The sequence below is a fragment of the Cottoperca gobio genome, chromosome 9, assembly GCF_900634415.1.
Source record: "Cottoperca gobio chromosome 9, fCotGob3.1, whole genome shotgun sequence".
In the NCBI taxonomy this organism is placed as follows: Eukaryota; Metazoa; Chordata; class Actinopteri; order Perciformes; family Bovichtidae; genus Cottoperca; species Cottoperca gobio.
The window spans coordinates 12,631,743-12,657,966 of record NC_041363.1 but is presented as its reverse complement, the minus strand read 5'-3'; the positions used below and the strand labels follow the sequence as shown (position 1 = coordinate 12,657,966).

The following is a 26,224-nucleotide window of genomic DNA, read 5'->3' as shown; positions in this document are numbered from 1 at the left end:
CCGTAAACAGCACCTGATTGCCGTGTCCATTTGTAAAAACCTTGTGAATATCAGTTATTTCTAGAAAAAAGAACCTCCCACAAGATTGTGAATTTTTGCTTCTGCAAAAATACACAAACATCTCCGCAAACCTACGCAGTGGCGGGTGTTATGGGTAAAGTCGGGTCGCACAGGCTCACAGAGGAGCCAAAGCACACACATCCCAACAATGCATTGTGCAGACATGCACGTTCTTTACCTTTTTCAGATACAAAGATTCTGATATAATGTTAAAATAAATGTGCACGTTTTATTTAAAAGAAGTATTTAAACCGTTGACTCTTGCATCATGACTGTGCAAACAACTGAAATCAGTTCATTTTGACGTGATATTGTTTCAAACACTGGTGTGACTGCGCCTTTAAACAGCCTTCATTGGGCAAACTTTAAAGGCCCTGACACACGAAGCCGGACCGTCGGTGAACGTCCGTCGTCTTAATTTTTGCAGAAAACAAGAGGGTCAGGAGGACACAGACAAAGTTTCTTTACATTTTTCATCTTCATCTCATCTGATCAGTCTAATACACGATTCACAATGATATGTCCATCTGGAAGGAAGCTAAGATATATACAGAGTGGTGTGAAAATGGTCGGCAAACACTGTTTTTATTTAATGTACATAACAATGGCTTGGATATCTACAGCCCTACATTTTCCGGTTTACCTTTTTGAATGACAAATACAGACCGCTACCACCAGCTGGTATGGAGAGATTGTTTCTGTCACTCAGGCGCAGAACGCATTTGCTAGTCAGCTGTGGTCTTTACAGTTTGTTCAAGTGTGACTTTTTGGCCAAGACGCAGGCGATGGCAGGCGACGCAACAGTCTGCCTTTGTCGCTACTAGTTCTTTGATGTCGGTTTAGTGTGTGCGGGCCTTAAGGGCACCAAGAACTTTATCCTCCTCCTCCTTTATCCTGCTGTCTCTCCTCCACTATCCTTTCAGTTACGCCCACCCATGGCCTCAATCAAAGAAACACCAAGAATGTTTGTCACCAGGTTGCCAAGGTCACCAAAACACAGAGGATTACAAGAACAGGAAGAGGAAGGGGCTTTTCTTGCTTTCACTCTGATGGACACACTTGCACACAAACACAATGCACATATATTAACTTCACGCACACGCACACAAAAATGCACATTTTCTTCTAACTTGTATTTTCCTTCCACCCCATCCAGTTTCATTAAGACTGTCTAGAACATTTTGTGTGTGTGTGTGTGTGTGTGTGTGTGTGTGTGTGTGTGTGTGTGTGTGTGTGATTGCCTCACCTGGAGAGCTGTGACTCATGGGAACATTTTAAAACACAGAACCTTTTTGACACAGCTTCAAGGTTTTCCATTGCTAATGTGTCATGGCTACAGTCACACCTAAACACCTAATATACAAAAAAAGCAACATATAACTGCGCATTTATACGCCCGTGCACACATATGCGTTGCTCTGAATGTGTTTGTAGTCATTATCTTGGAAAATAAGAAAGTGCTGTGGGCTACGAGCTAAAAGCAGCTTAGGTACACAAATACACAAATAGGGGAAAATTAAGTAGGCACTTTGATGTCACGAAGCTGTCACGACATTTTCTCTCTTAGTTCTGTAATTAGTTCTCTGACAGTATGAAAATTGGTAAACATTTTCACAGCATAAATTCATTATCTGTGGGAAATTTTCTCCCATTCTTGGTTATTTATCCAGTGTCATATTCACCCATTTCTACATCAGTCTCTTTCTGACTTGCTGCACTGCCTTCCTCTTTCTCTATTGCTATTTCTTGTTACTTTATGTTTCTCCACCACTCTGCTTTACACCCTCCTACCCCTCCCTCCTGCTTTGCTTCACTTTGCCCCCAACACCCATTCTCACCCTCATCTGTCATTCAGAGAGCTGGGGGGGTTCATTGCTCTGGAGCGACAGCTATAAAATATTGATTGGCACAAGAAACATGATAGCCAGAGAAAGGGTGGGTGGAATGGAGAAAAGGGGAGGGATGGAGAGACATTTTCTCATAAAAAAAAAGCTTTGTCTCAAAAATGCCAACAATTTTCTTTCCCCTCTGCGCCACCATTGCCTCTCTGGTCCACTCCTCTCCCAACTTTTTTTTTACCTCTTCATCCTAAATCTTATCCCTTCCTTTTGCTTCTCCTCCTCTTTAACCCACTGCTCTCTTCAGATCTCCTGACAGTGTGAATTACTGATCCTAACAGCCCACCTCATAAACGTCTTGCCTGAATGCTGTCATCAGTAATGGATGGCTGTAGCAGAACAATGTCCAGGTTCGATTTACGCCATGTAGTAAATATGCACCGGGGGCAGAAAACACATTTATTCACTTGCTCACGCCTGTAGGTCTACCCACTTTAGGAAACCTACAAACCTAACCAATAAATGTCCGTAAATCTGGTAAGAATGATGTCATCAGAAGTGGCAAATCATGTTCAAGTGTTAGTGACAATGTGAGCTGATCTATCATATAGATAGACAGATTGATGGATTAATGACAGAGGGAAAGAAAGGAGGAGGTAGATTGAAGGAGGTAAAATATAATAAAAAGATTTTCTATTATTAACATTACTGGCCGAGGTCTGAAGCAGCTTCTTCTGTTAAAAACAACAAAGAAGAGTAGGCCAATCATAGGCGTAGATTTGGTTTAGGACAGTAGGAACATGCACCTACCAATGTCAAGATGTTGATGAAATGTATCTACTAAAATGTTCAACTGTCTCAAAGAATCTTGCCATTGAACTCCTAATAGTGTTACCAGAAGGGTCTATGTAGAGTTGCCAGGGTGTTGGCTTCGGAGAGTAAAAAAGCAAGATATCTGGATATTTACTTAATAGTTCCTCACAACTGTGAATGTTGGTCGTCCTACAAAATATGTCCTTCCCAAAGTAAAAAAATAAAAAACTCTGCCCTTGAGGCCACTTAACAACAACGGTGAACACTTTATCAAGTATTTTCAAGACTCTTAGGCTGAGAAATTCAGAGGTATGCAACCGTGTCTGTGTCCTAAAGCAAGCTAAATGCAGCCATATAGGGTCAAAATGCCTCATGGGTAAGAGAATGTGGGTTTTTGTGTCTACGTGAGGGTGTGTTAGGGTTTTGTGTTGTTGGTAAGAGGTCTACGATGTGTATCAGTGCAGTAGCCGTGGAAATCCTGAGATCATACTTCTTACCCTGTTATCAGCTAGTTAGAATCAACAGCAGCTGCGAAAACATACAGGGAAACAGGGAAACAGGCACACACACACACACACACACATACCTTAAATAGACACACACTATTAAAACCAGTACCCCTTCACCCCTATTCCCTCTTCTGTAACCATTATCCACACACACACACAGACACACACACAGACACACACGCACACGCACGCACAGAAAACAAAGCTGGAACGATCCCTATCTATCTCAGACAATTGTGCTGCCAAATTACACAAGTCAAAAATAAAACACACACACATACAAACACAATGTGCAAAAACATTTGTGTACAGTAGAAGAAAAATGGGACCACAAACACAGGAAAGTACAAACACCCATTGTTGGCGCTTATATTTACCAGGACTCCAGCCCACGGATTGTTGGCCCAGAATTATACCCCAAAACACACAAACTTACACATTTACTGTTTATTATTTGAAAAATTCAACTGAATAGAGCTATTAGAATCTTGAAAAGGTTGAAGCAGTTTAGGGCCATTGAGGGAGAGGTGGAACAAGAGAGAGCTACTAAGGCATTATGGGACAGCAGGGAGCTAGTGTATCATTGCTCTGCAATTAGATATATGATGCTACCCATTTCCCAAACACACACACACACACACATACTGTACAAGGATCACATATACTAGCATACAACACACACAGCGGTAGAAATGGAATAATCTGATTAGCTATTCACATACACAGCAGCATTTTGGTGTTACTCTCACTCAATGAATACAATCTCTTCCTCTCCAGCTATTTCATAATTTGCTGTTATTATTGCTTTAAGATGATGACAAATGGATTTGATCATTCTTTCTTTTGAAACCTTTTTCCTAACACCATTGGGGATTCAGTGCTCAAGAGCTTACTCTTCCACTATTCAAATATTCATGCTTTAAAACAATAAATATGCACGTGTGGCTCAGGTTTTGCTCACCCATTTTTTCCTCAGTATATAGCTGACAGTTAGACTTTCCTGTTTATAAAGGTATTTAGAATATTATTGTTAGCAGTGTGCTGTACCTTTGGGAATGTATTTATTGGAAAGAACAGTTATTGAGATGAGCATTTCTGAATAATAACTTTACTTGTAATTCTTTCAGCACTGTATACTATTGTAGTTTTGAAAAGCAAGTTTTGAAGAGTTTTGTTTTTTTCTGTGTTGCGAGCGCAACATAACAAATCAAAATCACTTCCATTCACAGTCTGCTATGTCAAAGCATTCATGAACTATTACAGCACTAATGGACACAACACAGGAACAAAAATGTTTCGCATAATCGCACACTTTTAACCTTCCCATTCTTCTTTGTTTTTCCTTTCCTTCATGTATTTCAGCTTGTATTTTTTCTCCCTTTCTTATCCAGATTTGTTTTCAGATAATAAATGGTTGAGATGAGGGAGGAAAGCAAAGTTATGCTAGTTCACAAAATACATGATCAAATATAAACGATATACACTGCCAGTATGCCAGTGTGTGCGTATGTGTGTGTGTGTGTGTGTGTGTGTGTGTGTGTAGGGGGGCGGTGCATTTCTCAGAGTCATCTGTTTATAAAGAAGACATCAAGGGCGAGTTAAGTCAGTTGAACTACTTGACATAGCATGACAGGGAGTTATACACAGTGTCCTGGAGAGTTATATTCCTTTTGAAACAAGACACCAGGCAACAAGCATCTGCATCCATTGGAAACTTAATCAGGTGCTTATTCTCAATCGACACTTTGATAAAAGCCACCCTATTCAAGACACGAGTAGACATGCAAATTGAGAGAACTTAATCACTCCATTGCTTTTGTCCAAAGGGATAATTGAATTTGCATACATTTGAGCATTACCTTCAGAAAAACAACAGTATATACTAATAAATGAGCCCTACACTAAATCATATCTTTATCAAGATTATCACGACCCATTTCTGTTCATTCAACTCTAAGGTAATTTGTGACACAGCAGTTTGTGTATTGAACTGCATTATATTGCAATGTTTCTCATCATTGGCTGTAGATTTGTTTGGTTTTTAGACTGAATCCAATACAAATGAACATCTGCATTATTTGACATGGGAGAGGAGCTCCTCAAACACTGGGTGGCCAACCATGATGACAGAAATAACCCTGGGAAGATATAGTTTGGCATGCGCAGAACACTACCTTGTCATAGTCAATTATATGCCGACCAGGCTTTCAGTGCTACATAACAGCACAAAGTACTTGACAGCTAGAGTATCTCAATGAGGGAGCAGACTGTGACAGCTGGTTGGTGTCCGCAGACTTTCATTGTGTATGACATGTAAGGCCCCAGTTAAAGCCTGGAACTAGATTTACGAGCCTGCCTGCAGAGGGGGGACTCCATCAGGCCACATCTGTCCTTAGTTAAGAAAGAAGCAAAGAGAGGCACTATTTGTAGAATAAAAAAATAATATATCTGAGGTATCCTGAGGGCCTGGTGGTTAGGACGCACACCACATACTGCAATCAAGTCAGTGCAGTGTGATGAACTCCTCATAATACATAGACTCCAAGGGAGAGCGAGGTTGGGTATAGGAAATAGGGACAATGGTAAAAGAAAAAGGCAAATATCAATAAAGCAGAAGGAAAGAAGCAGCAAAACGTTTTGTGAATAAATAATGTGATATACTCCTTCCTTAGGATGTTTTTTACTCCTGAAGGTTTTTATTTAATTCACTTTCCCTCTACAGTAGAGTTCACATAAAGTAAACAACTAACATTATGAATAGCTTTTTGTTATTCAACATTTTGTATGTGTTGGAAAGAAATCACTGCTTAATAAAATATATTCATACATTGGCATTGTGCTGTAAAGCCCAGTTAATTCACAGTCTGAATAATTACGTCAGAACCACACACATTCATGTGGTGGCTGTGACATGAATATTTTATTTATTCCCAAATTATAATTCTGAAAGCCTCCAGTTATCAGGTCAACGTAGCACATCAAATGTGAATATTAGTGTGTATTTATGTGTGTTGTACTTCCTGTTCTAAATGTCTCTTTTTACTCAATAACAAGTCCATGTTACGGGTGATATGTGGGTCTTACATTGTGCTAAAATTGATGTATTAAACTTATTTCAGTCAGTATTTATATAGTACATTTCATTTCGGGATGGTCCATACTGAAATACCTCAACAACTACTGGATGCAAACATTTATGGACCCAGGTGGATGAAGTCTACTGACTTTGATGATCCCCTGACTTTGCCTAAACAACTTTTTCAGCAGTCTTTGCTACAAACTCCAGTAAATCCTACTTATTGGTAGAAATTCCAGGCAAAGACATCAATGAGGTTCTGCAACACTCCAATGAATTGTAAAAACAACAGAGGAGATTTAGCTTAAAAGGCAGTATGATTGGTTGATTAATCAGTACGATCTCTTTGTATTATGAGGTCAAAAAGCTCCAGATGAAACAAGAGTTATTAAACGATAAAAAAGGCGAATGAATAAAAAGATGCATCATAAAAAAACAACTAAAAAATAGCATTTCTTTACCGCCCTTGATTTGAACACCATCTCAGACGCTGCTTGCTTAGTCAGATTAAAAGTAGCACACTCACAGTTGGACATACATCACACGTATATGCGATTGGGCACAGTCCCATTTTAAGGACACGCACAGCACAGGAGCAGCTGATGAGGGGGTGTTTGCAGGTAGGCAGCGTCAGAGCCCTCAGTTGCTATTTTTCATGGCTGGTTCAACGCCAAACGTTACTTGCACACACAAACGCACACCTCACAGGACTGTATATGTATCTATGGCTGTCCCGAATGACAACAGCTGCTATTGTTAGTTCCTGCATTATTGTAACTCTCTTCATCAATCATCGTCTTCCCTCTTCCGCTCTCTCTCTCTCTTTTCTCTTTGTCTTACTCTCTCCCCTTGAGCCTATTTCCTTGCTTCAAGCATCTTTCTGCATTTGATCTTTTCAGCTATTTCCTCCTCACTCCACAAGCTTTTTGGAAAGCAGCTTCCTATACTTAGAAGGAGAGTGAGACAGATGAAGAGGAAAGGTATACAGCATACTGCTCCATGTGAAGAACTGGGGAGCAAGTACACCGTGTTTGTCCTGAAATGACTCTTACGGCAGAGCTTATCTTCAGTTTCTTTGGCGCAAGTCAGCTTCGGTGTACTGATACACCTAACTGGACAGCATAGGAAGGTCCAAGGCAGGGTTTAATATCTGATTCCTCTCTTTCAAGGTTGAGCACTAAGCGATGAGGCTTTGGTTACAGCTTTTTGTATGTGTCTTACATATGACTCGGTACGTGGGTGGAACCCTAAACGTCACACCATCGGCCACTGCGATCACAGTGAGGCCAGATGATAACCAATCTGTTTCAGTCCTTGGCTATGCTGTGGGTTTTAATTCCACATCCTCCTTCGGAACTAGGTCACTGGTGTGAGAACAAGTAATGGCCGGCCATTTAGGGCAAGTCGACCTCTCTTCAGTTACGCTAGGTGAAAACCAAACTACACCGAACTGAAGAAAAGAAGAAATCTTTCACGTGAGAATTTCCACAACTAGCCCTAACAAATTCACAACATAATACTTGTGCGTTTCTGAAACTGAATAATTCAGTGATATTACAGAAACACCATAATAGGAAAGAAAAAGATTTGAGAACGACATGGAGAGTCAGAGAAAAATAATTACACTCATTTCACAATCATGAAGAACAGTTATCAGCTCTGTAATGCACAAGTCTCCCTTTGTGTTACACACAGAAAATGTACGCACACCACACATGCAGATGGAATATCTCATTCATATGCATAGTCTTATGTAAGCTTGTGGGGGTACAAACTTGTGCGAGTTGATGTGTAATGTTATCTTCCAGATGGATTTTGTCTCCCTTATCCCAGGCCTGAGGGAAATGCAAGGATTCGCTTTCATTCATGTTCCCCTATCACAGCTCAGCATCGCTATTAATACAAGCAGCCAGCGCAGGGAAGTGCATTAGAATATCAAAACATTGGCCAGGGAAGGACTTCTATTTTCAAGGAGATAGATAATGTTTTCTGGGTGGCTGACAACTGATAGTATGGCTGCCTGATAGTGTGTACGTCTGTGCTCTATGATCCACATCTCCCTATCCACCTGGCTCTTCCTTCACTGTGTTCACCGTGTGTGTCTGCATATATTCTATACCTGTCAGTTTCTCTATGTGCAGGTCTATCTGTATTTATGATTATTTTTCTTTCTATCTGCCCAAAATGTCTCGCCACTCCTTTTCATCTTGGTTTGTGATGTCTTTCCTGATTCCTCTAGAAAACCTGTTTGTATTCACGTTTTCTGTGCACCCTTTTCTTTCTTCTTTTTTTCTGTTCCTTGCATCTTAGTTTCACTCCCCCTTTGCTTTGGATAAATGACATTAATTCAGCCATCCTGCTATCCTCTTCGATAACTTCCAGGGATGCATTTCACATTGACCGCCACCCAGCCACTCTTCTACTATTCCACTATTCTTCTATTTAGTGAGAAAATAACTGGTAAATTACCAACATCCATGCACACACACGCACGCACACGCACACACACACACACACACACACACACACACACACACACACACACACACACAAATTATAAAGATGGCCTCAACTCAAATGATCAAGAACAGCTTACAGGCTTATTTCATTTGAAGATTTTCCCATATTTTGGCTATTTTATTCAGAGCTGAAAATAAAATTGGATCAGACATTGCACTGCTCGTGCCTTTTTCCATCTGGAGGCTCACTGTCTCTCTCTCTCTCTCTCTCTCTCTCTCTCTCTCTCTCTCTCTTCTCTCTCTCTCTCTCTCTCTCTCTCTCTCTCTCTCTCTCTCTCTCTCTCTCTCTCGCCTTCTTATCCCTCCTCTCTACAGTCTCTCCTTAACACCCTCATGCTTTCCGACCGCACGACTGTTTCTTTCCCTTGCCTAGCCAAACTCTCCTTCTTCCCTGCTGTCTTCCTCTTCTCATTCCTCTCCTGCATCATTTCCCACTTTCTCTCTCTCTGGCACCTTTCCACACTTCCTGCTCTCATCTGCTATCCCCATTTCTCGCCTTCCCATCTTCCCTCCTTCCCCAACACTTCGCCTCCCTGCTTTGCTCTCTGGCATCTTTTCACTCACAGCCCCACATCTTTTACCTCTTCATCTCAAACTCTTCTCTTTTTTTTCTCACCATTTCACCAGCTCTCTATATCCCTCCCTCCCTCCTTAGGTCACTATAAATAGAGCCTCAAGGGGGTTTCATAATGGACTTCTGCCTCTGACCTTATTACAGACACATTACTGACCATACTTCTCTGTCTTGCCTTCTCTCTCATGCATACACACACTACAACATTGGTTCTCCCATCTCTCCTGCATCTCAGTAATGTGTATGCCCTCTTTACTCCAAACTATGGCTCAAGATGGTACATCCATCTTTCTTCTTCTTTCTTCTTTTCCCTTTGCCATTTGTTTTTTCAATTTTTCTGTTATGAGTCCCACATTTCATTAATTTCCTCGTAATCTTAACAATATTTAACAAGATTTGGGATTTGTTGGTGTATTATTTGTCCTCTTGAGGGATTATTTTTTTCATCATGAAACACAGAAAACCCTTAATTTGTTCTTGAGTTAACATAAAAACACATCATTAGTGCTGCATTCTTCCTCGAAACTAGTGGCTTTGGTTGCAACGTAATGAGCTAGCTCACAGCTAGTGTTACCTACTGGGTTTAATGATAAATGCCAGCAGCACTAGCATGCCATTTTGGAATTTTAAGTGCCAACTTGGGAAATATTGGTCTGCCATGGCGTGAGCCAGATGAGGAAGAAAATTCTGAAGTCCAAAATGTCAAGTTACTCCTTTGACACCATCTCTGCTGTTTTGGCCCTCTTTCTGCCTGATCCTCTGCTGCCAGAGTCCTAATTAACTTTTATCTTGGGTCTGGTACCCTCACAAGTACTACTCTCTGAAATGAGCTGTGCTCAAGCTTGTGAGAACTAGAGCAGTGGTTACTGAGCAGGGACGCAACAATCTCATGAGTGAGGCTGTGTGTGTGAGAGAGCGAGAGAGAGAGAGAGAGAGAGAGAGAGGAGAACAGCAGGAGAGAAACAGCCTTATTTTATTTTCAGCCTTATTTTGATCAAATCCGAAGCCTTTATGAATCACACAATGGGCTTTGAATGGGTTTCATCTGCCTCTGGGGCGAAAAACATTCCCAGCCCAGAAGAGACTGAATCACTGATTGATTCAAGTGACCAAAAAAATATAAATAATAATCAATGAATGAATGAAACCTGTCATGTAGGTTTCACAGTAGATGTCTCAGCCCAAGCTCAACAGGACTTTAGGATATTGATATATTTGGGCTGGGTTCAGACTTTAAACATAAAGACACATTTATTGTTACAGTTAAGTCTGATTGTTAGTAATTCAATTACAATTATACAATGATTTACATCGACATTATCCTTGCCTCATTGAGTCTTACACAAAGGCACTTCTAGGATGTAGAAGAAGCCAACAGGTTATGACTCTCCAGCTAGTTAACGTTCAATGTGTAAAGAATGTAAAGAGTTCGTTAGTGAAACCCTCATTTGAAGATTGGGCCAGGCGATGAAGATTTGGAAAACATTTGTGAATGAAAAGCACAAAGAAACTACAAAGTTTTGATGTGGAAGCAATTGTTTTAGTTTTAGCCAAAACAAAGTTGTTGTCCAGGCTTGAGCCTGAATAAATTGGCTTGAATAAGGCCAAAATTGCATTTCACAAAACAGAATTAAAAAAATGTTTTATCTTTCACAGTTCACACTACATCAGTAAGTTCAATATGGTATAAAGCTTTCTACTGGTACTGAATACACAGAAACCTCATACATGATTCAACACATGCGCTGTGTTGACAGTATTTGTGCTATTCATAGCAAGTACTTTTGCATGAACATTAAAAATGCATTTCTAACATATAGTTAAGTCTAAGATGGTTTAAACATTAACCTTAACATGTCCTCTCTGTGTTCTTAGTGCTATCAACAGTACTCGTGAGCAAAAACATGTGGTTCCTGGCTCAGCAGTGGAGAATGTGTACAGTACGTGGAAGTGCCCTCGTTGTTCTCACACTTTGAAATAAATAAATTATCACAGCCTCCAATTCATGAGCTACCCCAGAGAAATACATAGACTCATGTTGGCGCACGTAAACATGTATGTTGTAGGAGTGCCTGAGATGTGGCTCAGATGCAACCCATTGCTGCTGGTAAGTGCACAAACAATGGTGAAGCTGGAACGTTCAAAGCTGGGTGAGACTTCACAAGGTGAAATGGCAGTCTGCCATGACACTACAAAACTGCCTTTGGAGCAAAGGGAATAATGAGTAACTTCTGACGGTAACGTATTTCCACCTTGAAGAGATCTTGACTTTATTCTGAAATATCTCTCTTTTTATATTTCTTAAGCACTTGGGGCAGCAGAGCGGTGTCATGAGTGGTGTTGGGAACATCCTTAAAAAAGAAGAAGAATTGAAGCCCTGTGGCTCCTTGTTTTCACACTCCTCAGTAAGGGCCGTCTGTGGCTGATGCTTTCTGTCATTTATTTTAGGACTTGGACGGATCAAAAGAGACAACTTCTGTTGCTCAATTATTTTTGGAGAAACCAAAAAAATCCTAGCTGTTAGAATACAAAATTAATAAAAAATAATGTCCATCAAAGTGTTATTAAAACGGCAAAGAGAGGAACATCGAAGTCATTCAGAGCAAGTTCTTTTCAACTTGTTTCAACCACAAGACAGTTCGAAGCTTTTACATGAAACCTAAGTTATCTCTCTCCACCTGTCCCCATTCAATTTGATATCTGAAAAAACACTCCAACCACCTCAAAACAAAATATTACCTTCTGTTTTTACCCAAAGAGACAGCATAACAGTAACCACAGTTAAATCAAAAGACCATAACTTCAGGTTGTGAAAAGGCTAAAGTAAGGATATTGGTACATCACTGTACAATAGGAAAACTGCTGTGCTGGAAATGGCTAAAGGGTTGTGAGTTCAATCTTAGGTGATTCAATTTTAGGATTCATTTCCATGATTCATTTCCATTTCAGGCTATTCTGAATCACAAAGTAATTCCATTTAACACAGAGTCACTGTGCGGTTAATTATGTATTTACAAATCTCATATTAGCTGGTCAGAAAATAGATCCCAGAAAAGTATGAAGTTCAGATTGAGTTCATATAGAAAGGAGTTAACTGTAACTGCATCATTAACTTTTACTTGACTAGTTTGGAGACCGGATTCTAAATAGCCCGGTCATAGAGCTGAGGGACGCCCTGCATTAGTAGCACATGGTCATACATAAACAAGAAGGTTAAGACTTCAAATGTGGAAACAGTGAAGTGGATCTTAATCATGTCCTATAGGGCTATGGTATCTGGCATTACACATGAAGATCTGTCAATAATACGCAACAAATTATTCTAGGACATTTAGTGGCTATGATGTTTTATATGTGTGGCTTTCATTTACAAGCTTCTGAATATACTGTACACATGTAAACAACAAGATCAACTTCAAATACAGCAAGTACACTGTTTGTTGCTCTGGTGTATCCTGTTGGGCTTAACATTAACATTAACAGCATACATATACATTCCATTAGAAGGTATACAGAGATGCCAGGAAATGGCCACACATCTGAGCAAGCCAAAAGGTTAGAAGGTTAGAAGTTCAAAACCCTCAAGTGACTGAGTGACTGAGTCACTCTGTGTATATGTGGATCGGTGAAGAAAAAGAGATGTATGGATATGTTGATAAGCTGGAAGCTGAAGTTGCCCCGGGGCGACCAGTGCTGCATGACTGGATCTTTTCACTGAGGCCCCACACAAAGAGGTGCAGTGAACGGGGGAAATAACAAGAGGTTAGTTAGTTAACTGGGGTCACAAGGTCAAAGGTGATGAGGCTTTTAAGTCTGTGCGAGTGTGTATATTTGTGTGCACCTGCGTGTGTGTGTGTGTGTGTGTGTGAGTGAGTGAGTGAGTGAGTGAGCCATAAAGAAGATGTGTTGTATGATGAAAGAGCCTGTGCAGGTGGAGGCTAAGGTCACAAGTTGAAATGTTGTGGGGGGGCTAACAGAGATGATGCACTGCATGACTGACTGTGTTTCCAGTAGGTTGCCCTGTCAGAGAGCTGATGAATGGGTTTTAAGTGATTCAGGCTTGTAAGCTCAGAGGTAATGGACTACAGCTGAGTGAGCCAATACTATTGTTTTTAGAGAGCTGGCATGTGGAAATGATATGCTTGTAGATGGTGTACATTCTAAACCAATATCAATAAATCAATCAAACGTCTTATGCTTTTAAATGTTGTGAACTTGAGGTGTGACGTTAAATAATGGGCGCATTCAAGAGTTCAAAGTTTTACTAATCCTTTTAAAACATTTACAAGTTAATTGTAGCTCAGTGCTAGATGCATTCTCAACACATTTAGAAAGGTAATTGCCGTTGCTGAATTTGAGCTTGGCAATTAAAGGTGAGGGAGGCAATTCTGTTTTGGTGTCATTGTGCAAAACATCCATAATAACCTTTGAGCATATATTCTGCTGCAGCTTTCCTCCGACCAAACAAGTAAGCCTCATACAGTAACCTGTACGAGTACTCGTCATTTATTTCATTCCGATTGGGATTGTGATCCCGATGCCACTATATAGCAGCACTTCTATGATAATAACCGTCTTTTTTCCTTTGCAAACTTGTGGGCCTGAAAAACTTTGAGATGACATACTGTGATTGGAAGCTCGATACAATTTAGTAAAGCGTGTCAGAGATGGAGAAAAGATGTTACAAATAGTTTAACCTACAGCAGCCGGAGGACACAGACACTATTTTAGAGCGCACTTCACAACAGATATTTGATTGAAAATGTATAATGAAAGAGGTGAATATTTAACATGATGGGGGGAAGAAATGCAGGATACAGAGAAACGGCATGTAATGCCATGGGTACAGGAAGTATATTACATGGTGTCCATCTACTTCCGATATGCAAATGTTAGAAGTTGAGCGCATCAAGATAGAGTTGGTGGTGTTACTCCTCCTGTCGGGTGCCATTATATTATTGAAGGTGTGCGACGAGATGACATTAAAAAGTGCCAGTTAAACTGTGGAAAACAATGTAGGACGTGATGGAAATAAGGCATTTTGGTTTGTTTCATGTATTATTTTGTGGAACATTAGTCTTCTCATCGCTCCACCGTGTCGTTACTTTTAGTCTGAGTTAGCCTGAGTGACAGTTTAAGTTTTATAATATATTTCAATGAATCACTTTCCCATCATGTACTGTAACAATTTAGTCTCAAAGACTATAGATGAGTTGATCATTCCCTAACTTTTAAGCTTCATCAGGAACTGATGAGGAGATAGCTTTCATTGTAATAGAGTTCCACATTTAGAGGTTAAAGTTAATGAAATTGAAGTGGATTAAATATGTATTTTTTTTTTTTTTTATATAGGATTGCATTTTGTGTAATGAAAACACAAAGTCAAATAGATCTACTCCGGATTATGCAAACTGCTTTGTATAAATGCTGTAATTGGAGTAGATTCCTTCTCTACAGCGAGAGAACAAAGTTCGTTATTGTTATATCAGGTCTCTCACAAGGCCACGGTGTGCTTGTCAGAGCGCAGTAATATGGGGACATATTTTTCAAGGCCAGAGTCTGGGGTCATTTTAACTCTCCCTCCATCTCCTACCTTACTCTCTCTCTCTCTCGTTCACACACACACACCATGAATACAAGGGGAAAAAAGGCATTCATTCATCTTTTGATACATCAAGCATAGTCACAGGCAACACAATGCTTACATATCTGCGGTTTCTATTAAACATACCGTCTACGTGCATGTGTCGTGTATCATTTTTGGCAGAGCAAGGAGAAAAGAAGAAAGAGTAGGAGGATGAAAAAAGAGCAACGAAAGGTGGCAGAGACATCAGATGAAAGAACAAAAAAATCATATAGTTCAGGAAAAAAAAAAAAGGGCCAGAGATTGTATGTGATCGTGAGTCCTTGGAGATGCTCCTTTTGCTTTTTTCTATGGCACTTTCTTCCATGGCCATAGATATGTGCTCACTTGGACAATCAGGTATGCTGTATAACAACTTTCCACTCTCTGCACTCTAAACAAATGACTACACTAAAGAATAGAGACTAAAACCTAAGAGAGCAATGTCATGATATCGGTTTTATTATAGAAGCATGTATTGTTGGTAACCTGTAGGCTGAAAAATACAACATGGCAAATGAAATAAAGAGTGAAAAAGGTACCGAATGACTTGTGTGCCGTTTTTGATGTCGGAGGCACGAGAAAACAGTGGATACAGAGTGTTACTGAAGGAAAGCCTAAAGACCTTGATGAAGAACATGCTTTTATCAGTGGGGTAATTATTTACAGAGGATCTGTGATGGAGATATAAATGTCTCCTGTAGAGTACAATGATGGAAGATGATCAAGGGGGAAAATGATATCAGATAAATGTGTGACAGTGAAGAAATATCCTCATACAGACACATTCCTTTAAACATTTGGCTTGGAAGTAAAAGAAAAAAGAAAATCCTCATAATCTAACATTTACCCAGAGTTCAATACCAAATAGTTTTACAAAAAGAAATCTGGACTCAAAGTCCACTTACTAACTAAGCAAACACCAGCCGCTGAAAAGACTTAAGATGTAGTTGAAGTCCTTGTCACGGGGAGTGTAAGGACCCAAATGCAACACACAGGAAACCAGGAATTGTAGATACACAGGTTTATTTACCAGAACAGGCAGGTACAGGAAATCCCAGGACACATGCAGAGACCTAATGCAAAATGATAATCTCACACAGCAGAGGGTCTTACTCAGACATAAGTAACCCAGGTTCAGAGATGAGGAAACCGAGCTCGAGGTCGGGGACAGAACGCTGGTGGGTTTTCCGGGGATTTGACGAGGCGGGTAGTTCGGAGGCAGGGTCGGTAACAGGAAATCAGTCCGGGGGTGATCTTTGGAAAGTCTGACATGAGTAGAGAACAATCTGGCACTTAGTGAGTGACTGGGAGAGGCTTAAATAAGGGCTTGATTAATTGGCAGCAGCCTGAGCCCAAGGTGAGGTGATGAGGTGGGAGTGGCTGGCTGATGAGGTGAGAAGGAGGCGGGGTGTGGAAAAGTACCGGGCTGAGGTAGGAAGTACTGGAGCAGACTGTGACAGTCCTAGTAAGTGGACTTTGGATTATGATTATAATTATATTTAATTCTTTGTTTTCTTTGTCAAAAAACAACCATGTTTTTACCCCCAACTCCCAGGGGGGACATTACAAAGAGTCATTGTATCTATCATTGTGGTCTAATTATCTACCAGGTTTACTAAACTTCCCTGAATTGAAATTTGAACCAAAACACGTTGACCTCTATTTTGCTTATCCAATGACATTCCAGAATTGACAGGACATGGAAGTTATGGTGGTAAGAAATATACTACAGGAAGATTTTGTGTGTATAAAGGATAAAGCTTGATCCTACATGCAGACTACTACCTACATTTCCTCCGAGATTAATAAAATATCTATCTATCTATGTACACTTGCATGGTTAGTGCGGCAAACTAGGTGAATAGATGTGATATTACAACTTCAGCTTAATACATTTCATCAGGAATACCGACCTAAATTGTATGTGTATATGGGTTTGTGGTTGAGTGGAGTCTTATAAAGGCGATTAGCCAGAAACACAGCAATATGGTGTAAGTGGGCCAAATGGGGGCAAATATAATGATATATTTTACTGTGATCAGGATCAGCTACACAACAGCACTTCTGAGGCCTGTACTACGAAGCGAGTTCAACATAACCAGGATATCTTTGTGTTGTCTGGCTTAACTAACCGTGACAAACGCAATACCGTCCAACAATGGTGGTTTTCAACTCGGTAAGTCAATCCTGGGTTTCTCAGTCCGACTGTGAGCACGTTCACATAAAAAGGGCGGGGTTTGCAGCATATGACCAATCACAAACATGGACAAGTGTGCTCTCAGCAGAGCGTCATGTTTTAGAAATGAAGTGCAAACCAGGCTAAAAGTAACACAGCTTAAACTGCGAAATGCAGGAAGGACAGCTGGCAAAAAATCTCCCACTGTGTGAAAGTGTGCAGGAATAGATCTGACTATAATTACATTTGTGTATTTCATTAAAAGAAGGTGTTGTTTATATTTATTCTTATAGAATACAAGATACTTTATTAATCTTTTTGGGGAAAGTATGTGGTGTATGATAATACTTTAGTCTTATTCTTTTCGCTGCATCCCGGCGGTGTAAAACACACTTGAGAGCAAATAAGAAATTATACAAAAACATCATTCTAAGCAGTAAGCAAACTTTCTTTCATATATTAATAATCACCCACAGCACACTGCTCAAGAGGCTGACATATAAAGTGAATATATATGACATGATTTAATATAAGCGCGACACGTCAGAGTTGTGTGCTTAAAGTTACTTTGCTCCGGGTACTTTCATGTATGCTGTGGGTGTTTATTAGATATGAAGGTAAACCTATTTACCGCTTTTAATTACGTTTTTATAATTATTTCTTTCCCAAGTCCATTTCCAATTGCAGGGGTTGCAGCTGAAAAATAAGACACACATGCCATAAGAATAGGCTACATCTAAGAAACATGTTAATACAACGTAATACACACATGTAATTGTAGTCAGTTACACGCCCTATATGGCGCAGTTATATTAAAAACCTGTTCATTTACGCACTCACACAGTTGGAGATGTTTTGCCAGCTCTTCTTTAAACTGTATTGCACACCGAACTTTGATTGGTCAGAAGTTGATCTCTTATCTGGAACATAATCTGCTCCGGAGCAGGTCATGTGTGCAACATATGTGCAATAAGTCATATGGCAATCTACTCCGGTAAGAAGTGGACCATCGTTAACGCTGAAGTTACATCACTAACCCCAAAACCTGCTTCGTAGTACTGGCCTCTGGAGAGGAATGTCTTGCTCAAAGTCACGACAACAGGGACGATACACGGGGCGTGTCGTTAAGTTTAGCAGAAGCAATGCCACCCTGCTACATCCTGCTATCCCAACAAACCATGTGGTTTTAACAGCAGAGGATTTGGGATAAACACTGTTAAAACAAAACTGTGTTTGTTAAAATTCTCTAAATGACTTTTTCTGAAATAGTTGTTAATGGGTGAGTTGTGCTTCTTCCTGTAAACACTGAGATAGCACATGAACCCAAGTTCTGGTGCTTAGCTATGCAGCACTGAAACATCTGGAAAGATGGAAACGATGAAGTCATGAAAAGTGAAATAGAGAAAGAAACTAGGTTGGGAACTTGGGGAAAAAAAGAGGATGAGAGATAGGCTTAGCTCTGCCCGGTTTTCATTATTAGGGAAAACACCTTCATTACTTCTGGCTTTTTCACGACCCCATGTGGTACTTTGCCTTTTTCCCCTCTCTCGTTCTACCCCATTCTCCCTAACTCCATTCCTCGCCTCTGCCAGTACAAAGACAAAACACATACACCATCAAATGAGGCGTGCACACTTACACACAAACTCACACACACATACATACACACTGAGAAACTGTGGTGGAATCAGCATGTGCTTTAGACTGGTGTGATTAATGACATTGTGTGCACCAGTGAGCAGATGAACCAGAAAACAGCACAAACATTATCATAACCTGAAAGACCTAATTACTGCATTGCACATCTGACAGACGTGTGTGTGTGTGTGTGTGTGTGTGTGTGTGTGTGTGTGTGTGTGTGTGTGTGTGTGTGTGGAGGGGTGAGGATACAAGATTTATGACCCTGCTATGGAATGTTTTACTGTGTCCCCTTCATTCCTTTTGTGTCTTTTACCATTCAGGTGCAAATTAGGAATATGATAATGACCATATTATATATTATAATGACTGTGTGCACGCATGGGTCTGTGTGTACACACTGTGTGCATCAGTCTTCTCTGACCAGCTGAAGAAGGAGTTCTTTCAAAACACGGTTCTGAACAAGACGACAACAACAGCACCCTCCTGTATGGTAATGTGGCATACTCACTCATGTACTGGGAAAACCACACATCACACAAAAGTGAAAAGAGTGAAATGCAGAAACTGACACGGTCCTCATCCTGTATCCTCTTCACTGGTGAAGAAGATACAGGATGAAAGGTGATCAGCTACAATCAATGTAAGTTCTTTGCAAGTAGCTAGAAAACAAAGGTAATAACAGTAATATTGTGTTGTGTTAGACTGGCTGCGGGTGTGATATTACCATAAATACACCTTATATCATAATGAAAATAATCTTTGTTGATATACTTTGAAAATTGAAGAATAAAAGGACACAATATACATTGGAATACAAAAACAACTCCTCCAAATGTCCACAGACCCAAATTACACCCAGAAGAAAACCATACTTTCCCAATTTTCCCCTTGTGGCATGTAGCCATGCAGATAGATTAAGGACAATAAATCACCCGCACCAATGTATAACGCAAATGTTTTTTTTTTTCATATATTAGTTTTGTTACAGGATTAAAAAAATCCATTATTGGTTGGCCTCTAATGCAAATAGTTCTGCTTTTATTCGCAAAAGTGTGCAGATGTGTGCCTCTAACACCAACACAGTGAAAGTGAAGGACATGTCATCTGTGATAATCAGAGCATCAACATTTATACTACAAATGTAGCAAAAGGTAGAAATCTGTTGGGTCGGTGGCTGCTCTATTCATGTTGTATTCATACGCTGGAAATCTGAAAAGAGATAACAACAGATATTTTGATATTTGGGCTGTTTTGCTCCTTGTAAAATCCTAAATAATGACATGGGGTGGCTCGCAGCCGCTATCCTGTGGGACATTTCCAATTTGGGGCCGATTTCAAGCCAGCTTTTTATTCTGGCCTCTCATGGCACAGGGTAATGGATGACACTGGATCAGATACTGTCCTGGATCAGCGTCAAGAGCTTCACAAGATACTAGATTATGGCTGTCTCTTCTTCTCGCCTTCCTCCCTTTTGCGCTCTCTGTCATTCTTACACCATTTCTCTAACTAAATCCACCCTCAGGCCCCTGGACACCAGAGCAGAACAGAGGGGAGGAGAGATGATGAGGCACAGATGAGAGAGCAATAGGCCTATCACAGAGCAAGAAAAAGAGAGCACTGAATGAGGATGGGGGACATATACAGAGATTAAGAGTTTGGAAATATTGGACAGAAATTGACAAAAGAGGTAAAAGGAGAGGATGAGACAAATACAAAAAATGCAAAGAATGGGAAAGAGATGAGAACAAATGCATTATGGGAAGACATAATGAAAGTAAATTCCACACTGCTGTTCTGTTTATGTTTCTTTCTGCTTTTAATGAGACTAAAAGAAGAATAGAAAGACATTTAAGTTGAAAAAGTCACTTTCTTTTTTTGTCAGCAATGTTGAGGACAAGCTTTGCCTACAGATGTACAGTTTTACAGTGGATGTACTCAAACACGAGTGCAAACACAAATTAAAAGACATCCAGAGGAACAATAAACTCTGTGTTTGTCACAAAAAGTGTAATGCATATTGCAAGAAAGAGCCAAACAAAGGAACACTAAGGACAAATTCAGAGCATCTACAGTACACAATGGAAATGAGTTGTAAAAAAAAAAGGTACTGCATCAGCCTGGATGGTTCAACACACCACTAAATTACTCCGATAAAAAAGGCAAAGACAAACAAGAGATTTACTCTGACAGAAAGTGTACAACATTTCCAAAGTTTAAAAACCAAGTCAGTACTGCAAAGAAAAGTCTATTCACGTCAAGCGGAATTTTCAGAATGTAGAATTTATTTCTGCAAAAATGGTTGACACATTAACAAAAGAAGAACAACTTTAATAACCCGATTGCTTCTGTTTGGATTATTATTGTTTTATAATGAACACAACTCAGTTGTCAGTTTCTGGCAAAGTACTGTATGCTCCGTTTGTGCCGTGCCAATAAAGCACCCATCAGTTGGAGCTGAAGTCTATTGAACTGATAAAGCAGAGACGTTGAATAGCAATAGAGAGAAAAAGAGGAAAAATTGCTGCGGAGAGACAATCTGAATAAAACATATTGCTGAGCATTCAGAGGGAAAAAAAAAACACTGAATAGTGAACATTTAACGCGAGCAACACTTTTTGAAAAATTTGATTTGATTTTATTCAATTCTCGCAAAATTAATTGAATGAAATGTACTAAAAAGCCTTTCATGTTTTCTTGGATCGTGCATGCATGCCCTACAATACTTATTAAAGCAACTTTGTAGCACACAAAATGTGACTATAGTCTACAGGAGTGAAAACCACATGGTAATTTGAAACCAAAGGTCACAGATCAACAGTCTGTTCAGTTTGATAATGAAATATACTGTTCGCTGTAATTCAAAGAGCTCTGGTTTCCGCCGTTCTTCTTTGAGTTTAGACAGTAATGAGAAGTTAAGAGAAGAAAGCAGAAGAGAGAATCAAAGCTCTGGCGTAAGGAAATATCTCAGTTCCATTAAAAAAGTGATCTGTAATCATTTTAACACAACACACCTTGTAGAAATATAGGATATTATGATGCTGCCTTAGTGAACTTAAGCAAACAGACATCAAAGGGAGTGTTTATCGAGACCCCTCCCCTGCCTGTACACCTTGTTAAGGTTTTTAGTATGCTAAGACCCCGAGGGTTTGCACAGACGTTTGATGTCGAGGATGAGATGGAAAATTAGATGCTGTTTAACAAACTGCCTGCAATGAGCAAGTGTTTACCGAACAAAAAAGGACAAACATTAAGCGAGATGCAGTTGAGACAGTGCAGGGATGCAGGCCCAATGCCCTCATCTACTGTTGATGGATATAGTATCCTTAGAAAGATAAAGCTGTTTTTTAATTTAGGTTTCATTTTATCTACAGTATGCACACATTATAGCTGTAACTCTAGGAGATGGCATTTCTGGGCTGACTGTGATGGCAATTTAAAGGAACACGACTGTATAGTTTCAAGGCCGTAATGATAGTATACTAAAAAAAACATTGATGGTGAATCAAAAGTTTCCCCAACTCAAAAAACAGTGGCTGTTGCTCATAGCCTAGAAGTGTTTTCTTATTAATGGTTCCTCAGTGGAGTACTGTGAGCTGCTAATGCTTTGGTCCACACACGTGTGTGATGACGAGTTCTCACTCACAGCAGGAGCAAAATGTGTTAGGTATCTTTTTTGCATCTAATCTATCACACAGATGCTGCAAGATATGCATTGTGTTCCACTAGTGTTGTGTGTAGTATGACAATAATAATAATCGCTAAATGATATTGTTAAAGGATAGTCAGATGGAGGAGTAGTGAGCTCACACTGCTAGGTAGAGCTACTGCTTAAGTAGGGATGGATATAGTTAAGACTATCGGCACAAGTAGTCATTGATTCAAAAATGAGTTTGTAACTTTAAAAGGACTACTGGACCCACATTGGCAATTGTGGCAGCTAGCTTAAAAGGTCCTGTTTAAACCGGCGATGTGACTTTTTTAAATGAATAACTGAGGAGTGTCTCCATCTGATAGTGAAGCGTTACCTTGACTTGAGGTAAATGTGGCATATTTTCCCTTTAGGTTGCCAGGGTTACAAATACCCATTTAAGACTTTCTCCACCCATATTCATAAAGACATCAGAAACAAAAAGAGGTATGGCATGATGACAAAAGAGAATGAATATGTACATGCATCAAATAACATAGCTGTGCTTATAATTTACACATAGTGGTAACAACACAGCAGAGAGGACGCTGATGAAATGTTACTCGATAACAAAAAACAATTCAAATTGGAGATGAGAGGTGAGCCAAGTAGTTAGGAAGGAAGGAAGGAAACATGACGTGAGGGCTGCAGACACAGTATGTGTGTGTGTGTGTGCGTGCATGCATGTGTGAGTGTGTAGAAGAAAGCGTCAACAGACAGAGAGAGATTGTTCAGCACTATTGGAAAGGTCGTGGCATCAGTACAAGGTCAGATGTGTTACTTGTGTGTGCTTGAATGTGTATACACATATATGTGTGTTGCATTTGATAACCTCAAGGTTACCAGGCCTCTTAGCTCAGTAGAAAGGCTGCAAAGCCGACTGCCCTGTTTTGCTGGCTAGCTTGCTGTTAGTCTGGCTAGCTCACAGTTTGCTGCTTTATTCACAGGGTTATATTACAGACCACATAAACATCCCAGTGAAGTGTGCCATAATACAGTCAACAATTGCTTAGTGAACTGCCAACATTATCTCCCAGAAGACCAGAAAGGAGAGGAAAGAGAGAGAGAGAGAGAGAGAGAGAGAGAGAGAGAGAGAGAGAGAGAGAGAGAGACAGAGAGAGAGAGAGAGAGGTGACGTGAGGTGAGAGAAAAAGGAGGTTTAAAAGGACTTAAACCAAAAGGTGACAGAAAAGAGAGAGAGTAAATAAAAAGGATGGAGCAAATAGGATAGAGAGGAAATAAGAAGAAATTAGGAAGCCAGAAAAAAGAGGATGAGTAGGAGATGGGTTAGAGTAATGAAAGAAAAAGGTGAGAGAGAAGGAGGATAGAGAGGCAAGAGAGCTGGCACAGGAGAGGCAGCTGTTATTTACATATGCTAATTATCCTTATGTGTGGGTCACTTGCTCTTCATGTCAGGGCTGCCTTCACACCTTCTGTCTGTCCCCACCGACACTTTCTTTGTCCGTCCGTCTATCTATAGTTCTACCTCGTTCCTCTTATTCCCCATATTATTTTCAGAGTAGGAATTTTTCTCTTTGATTCTTTTTGGTTTGGGAAATAAAAAATCTTCACCTCCCCCTCTCTGTCTCAGCACATAATGATACATCTCCCCCACTGTGCACTCACCCTGCCCTTCTTCTTGATCTGCCTTAACTTCCTCATCTCCCCCTCAATTTTCTGTTTTATCCCCAGTTGCCCTTTTGTGCCTTTTATTTCTTTCCCTCCTCTTTAGTCTCTTATGCCCATACTTCTATATCTCTCTGTAATGATGTCAAATCTACTCTACCAACTTTCACCTTATCCTTGGATCCACCTACATGTGTTCCTTTCATTCTCTGTAAATAGTGTACCTTTTTCATCATAATAAGCCTGCTTGTTTCTTTCTTGATGTGTATGCCCCATTTTCTTAATCCCTAATGTGTAGATCCATCTACCTCTTTTTTTTTATAAAATCATATTCAACACCCGTTTTTTCCTTCCTCCTTTTTATCACATCTTCGGATTCCACCTAATTTCTTCTTATTTCTCTGCCTATATGTGTCCCATCTCGTCTCCACCTCCTACTTTAACATAGCTGGAAACCTTTCAATTAATTTCTCTCCTCTGCGTTTTCTTCCAATTATCCCTCTGTGCCCTCTTTTTCAGATACAACTATGCTCCCAGAGTTTATTTTTTGTTTTTATTTTTATCATCCTCATCTTTACTCTAGTCTTCTCAGGCAGACCTAACAATCCACAAATCAAAGCTTAGCCAAGTACCAGACTGCCAAAATACCTACTGAACTGGCCTAAATGCAAACACACACACACACACAGGTTCAGATTTTCACGCATGTAAGCGAACACACACAGACACAAGGCACACACACCTCTAGCCTCCATGACCCATTGCTGGTTTGTGAGCCATCTGTTCATTTATTTCAGAGAACAAACACACCTGACAGTACTGAGGAGCTGCTAAGTCCATTTCACTGTTCACTGAACAGCACAATTGAGTCGACTAGATGGAGGGATAAGCTGGAACAAAAACTTAACGCACCCCGAGGGGAATTGGAGATCGAGAACCACTGTTCCTGTCCAAAGGTGTTTCTCTGAGAATCAGAAAACTGTGTCTCCCCATCGCCGTTATCTAACAAGATTCAATACTGTGCTACCATAACAGCCAAAGTTAATAGGAATTGGGCTTTGGTGAGGCTCAAGATATGAAGGACATAAAGTCCAGGTTATTTCACATATAGTATATGTTCTGTTTCAGCAGGAAAACTAAAAGGTAAAAATACAAAGATTGAGATACTGTACAGCAAACTTGTTTACAGCCATTTTCTTTCAATGTATGTTAAAGTTGCATTTGATCAACTCTCTAGATGTAGGCCTATGTATGAATGTAAGATCATATGAGTACAACACTAAGAAGTCAAAGCTACCAACACTGTCTCCTGAATTTCAATTTATTTAGTAGAAAATTTAATTCCGTGTAACTGCTTCACTGTTAACGCAAAATCTTAACACAACGCATGTTCACAACACTCATGATCAACATATGTCATTTTAACAATATTCACTCATAGTACATGAAGCTTTAGCGCTTATGGTTAGACAATTCAAGAAACTATGGTGGGTGGACCTGGGACCCCCTAGCGCAGGGGTGCCCAAAAGGGGCCCAAGTGCGGGTCGATCGCGCACTGTTAAAAAAATATATACATATATATTCCCCCAACGGAACCCCGCACACACACCTACAGGCAGCGACAGAGAGGTGGAAAGGAGAGGAGGGAACTACGCACCCTGAAGTATGATTGGATAAAAGCTCTAACATAAAGGCCAGCCCTCCAAATCTCGATCTGAGGCTGGAAGCAGCGCAACCAAGAGGAAAGCTATGAATAGAGAATAGACTATGGGGAATAATTTAATACATATTTGTGGAAGAAATATATAAAAATCAAATTTATATTCTGATGATGTTTAGGCCAGCAGAGAAGGCCTTGCTGGCCCTGACGGCCCACCACTGCTTGGACCTGGTCATTTGAAAAGTAGCTCACAAGCTCAAAAAGTGTGGACACCCCTGCCCTAGCGGGTTCCAGGGTTATGGTGGCAAGGATGCTATAAAGCTGGCCTAGTGCCGGACACGTCGTATGGAAATGCGCTCGGCAAGGGCAAGCCAGCCCACCCGTTGAGAAGAGTACACATATTTTTGGTTCATTATGA

General features: G+C 40.2%; 1 protein-coding gene across 2 annotated transcripts in view; it reads right to left on the bottom strand.

Annotated features, from left to right (window-relative positions):
* unc5ca (unc-5 netrin receptor Ca) overlaps window positions 1-26,224 on the bottom strand; it is a 177,456-nt gene that overhangs the window by 88,385 nt on the left and 62,847 nt on the right. The gene's annotated exons all lie outside the window — the stretch shown is intronic.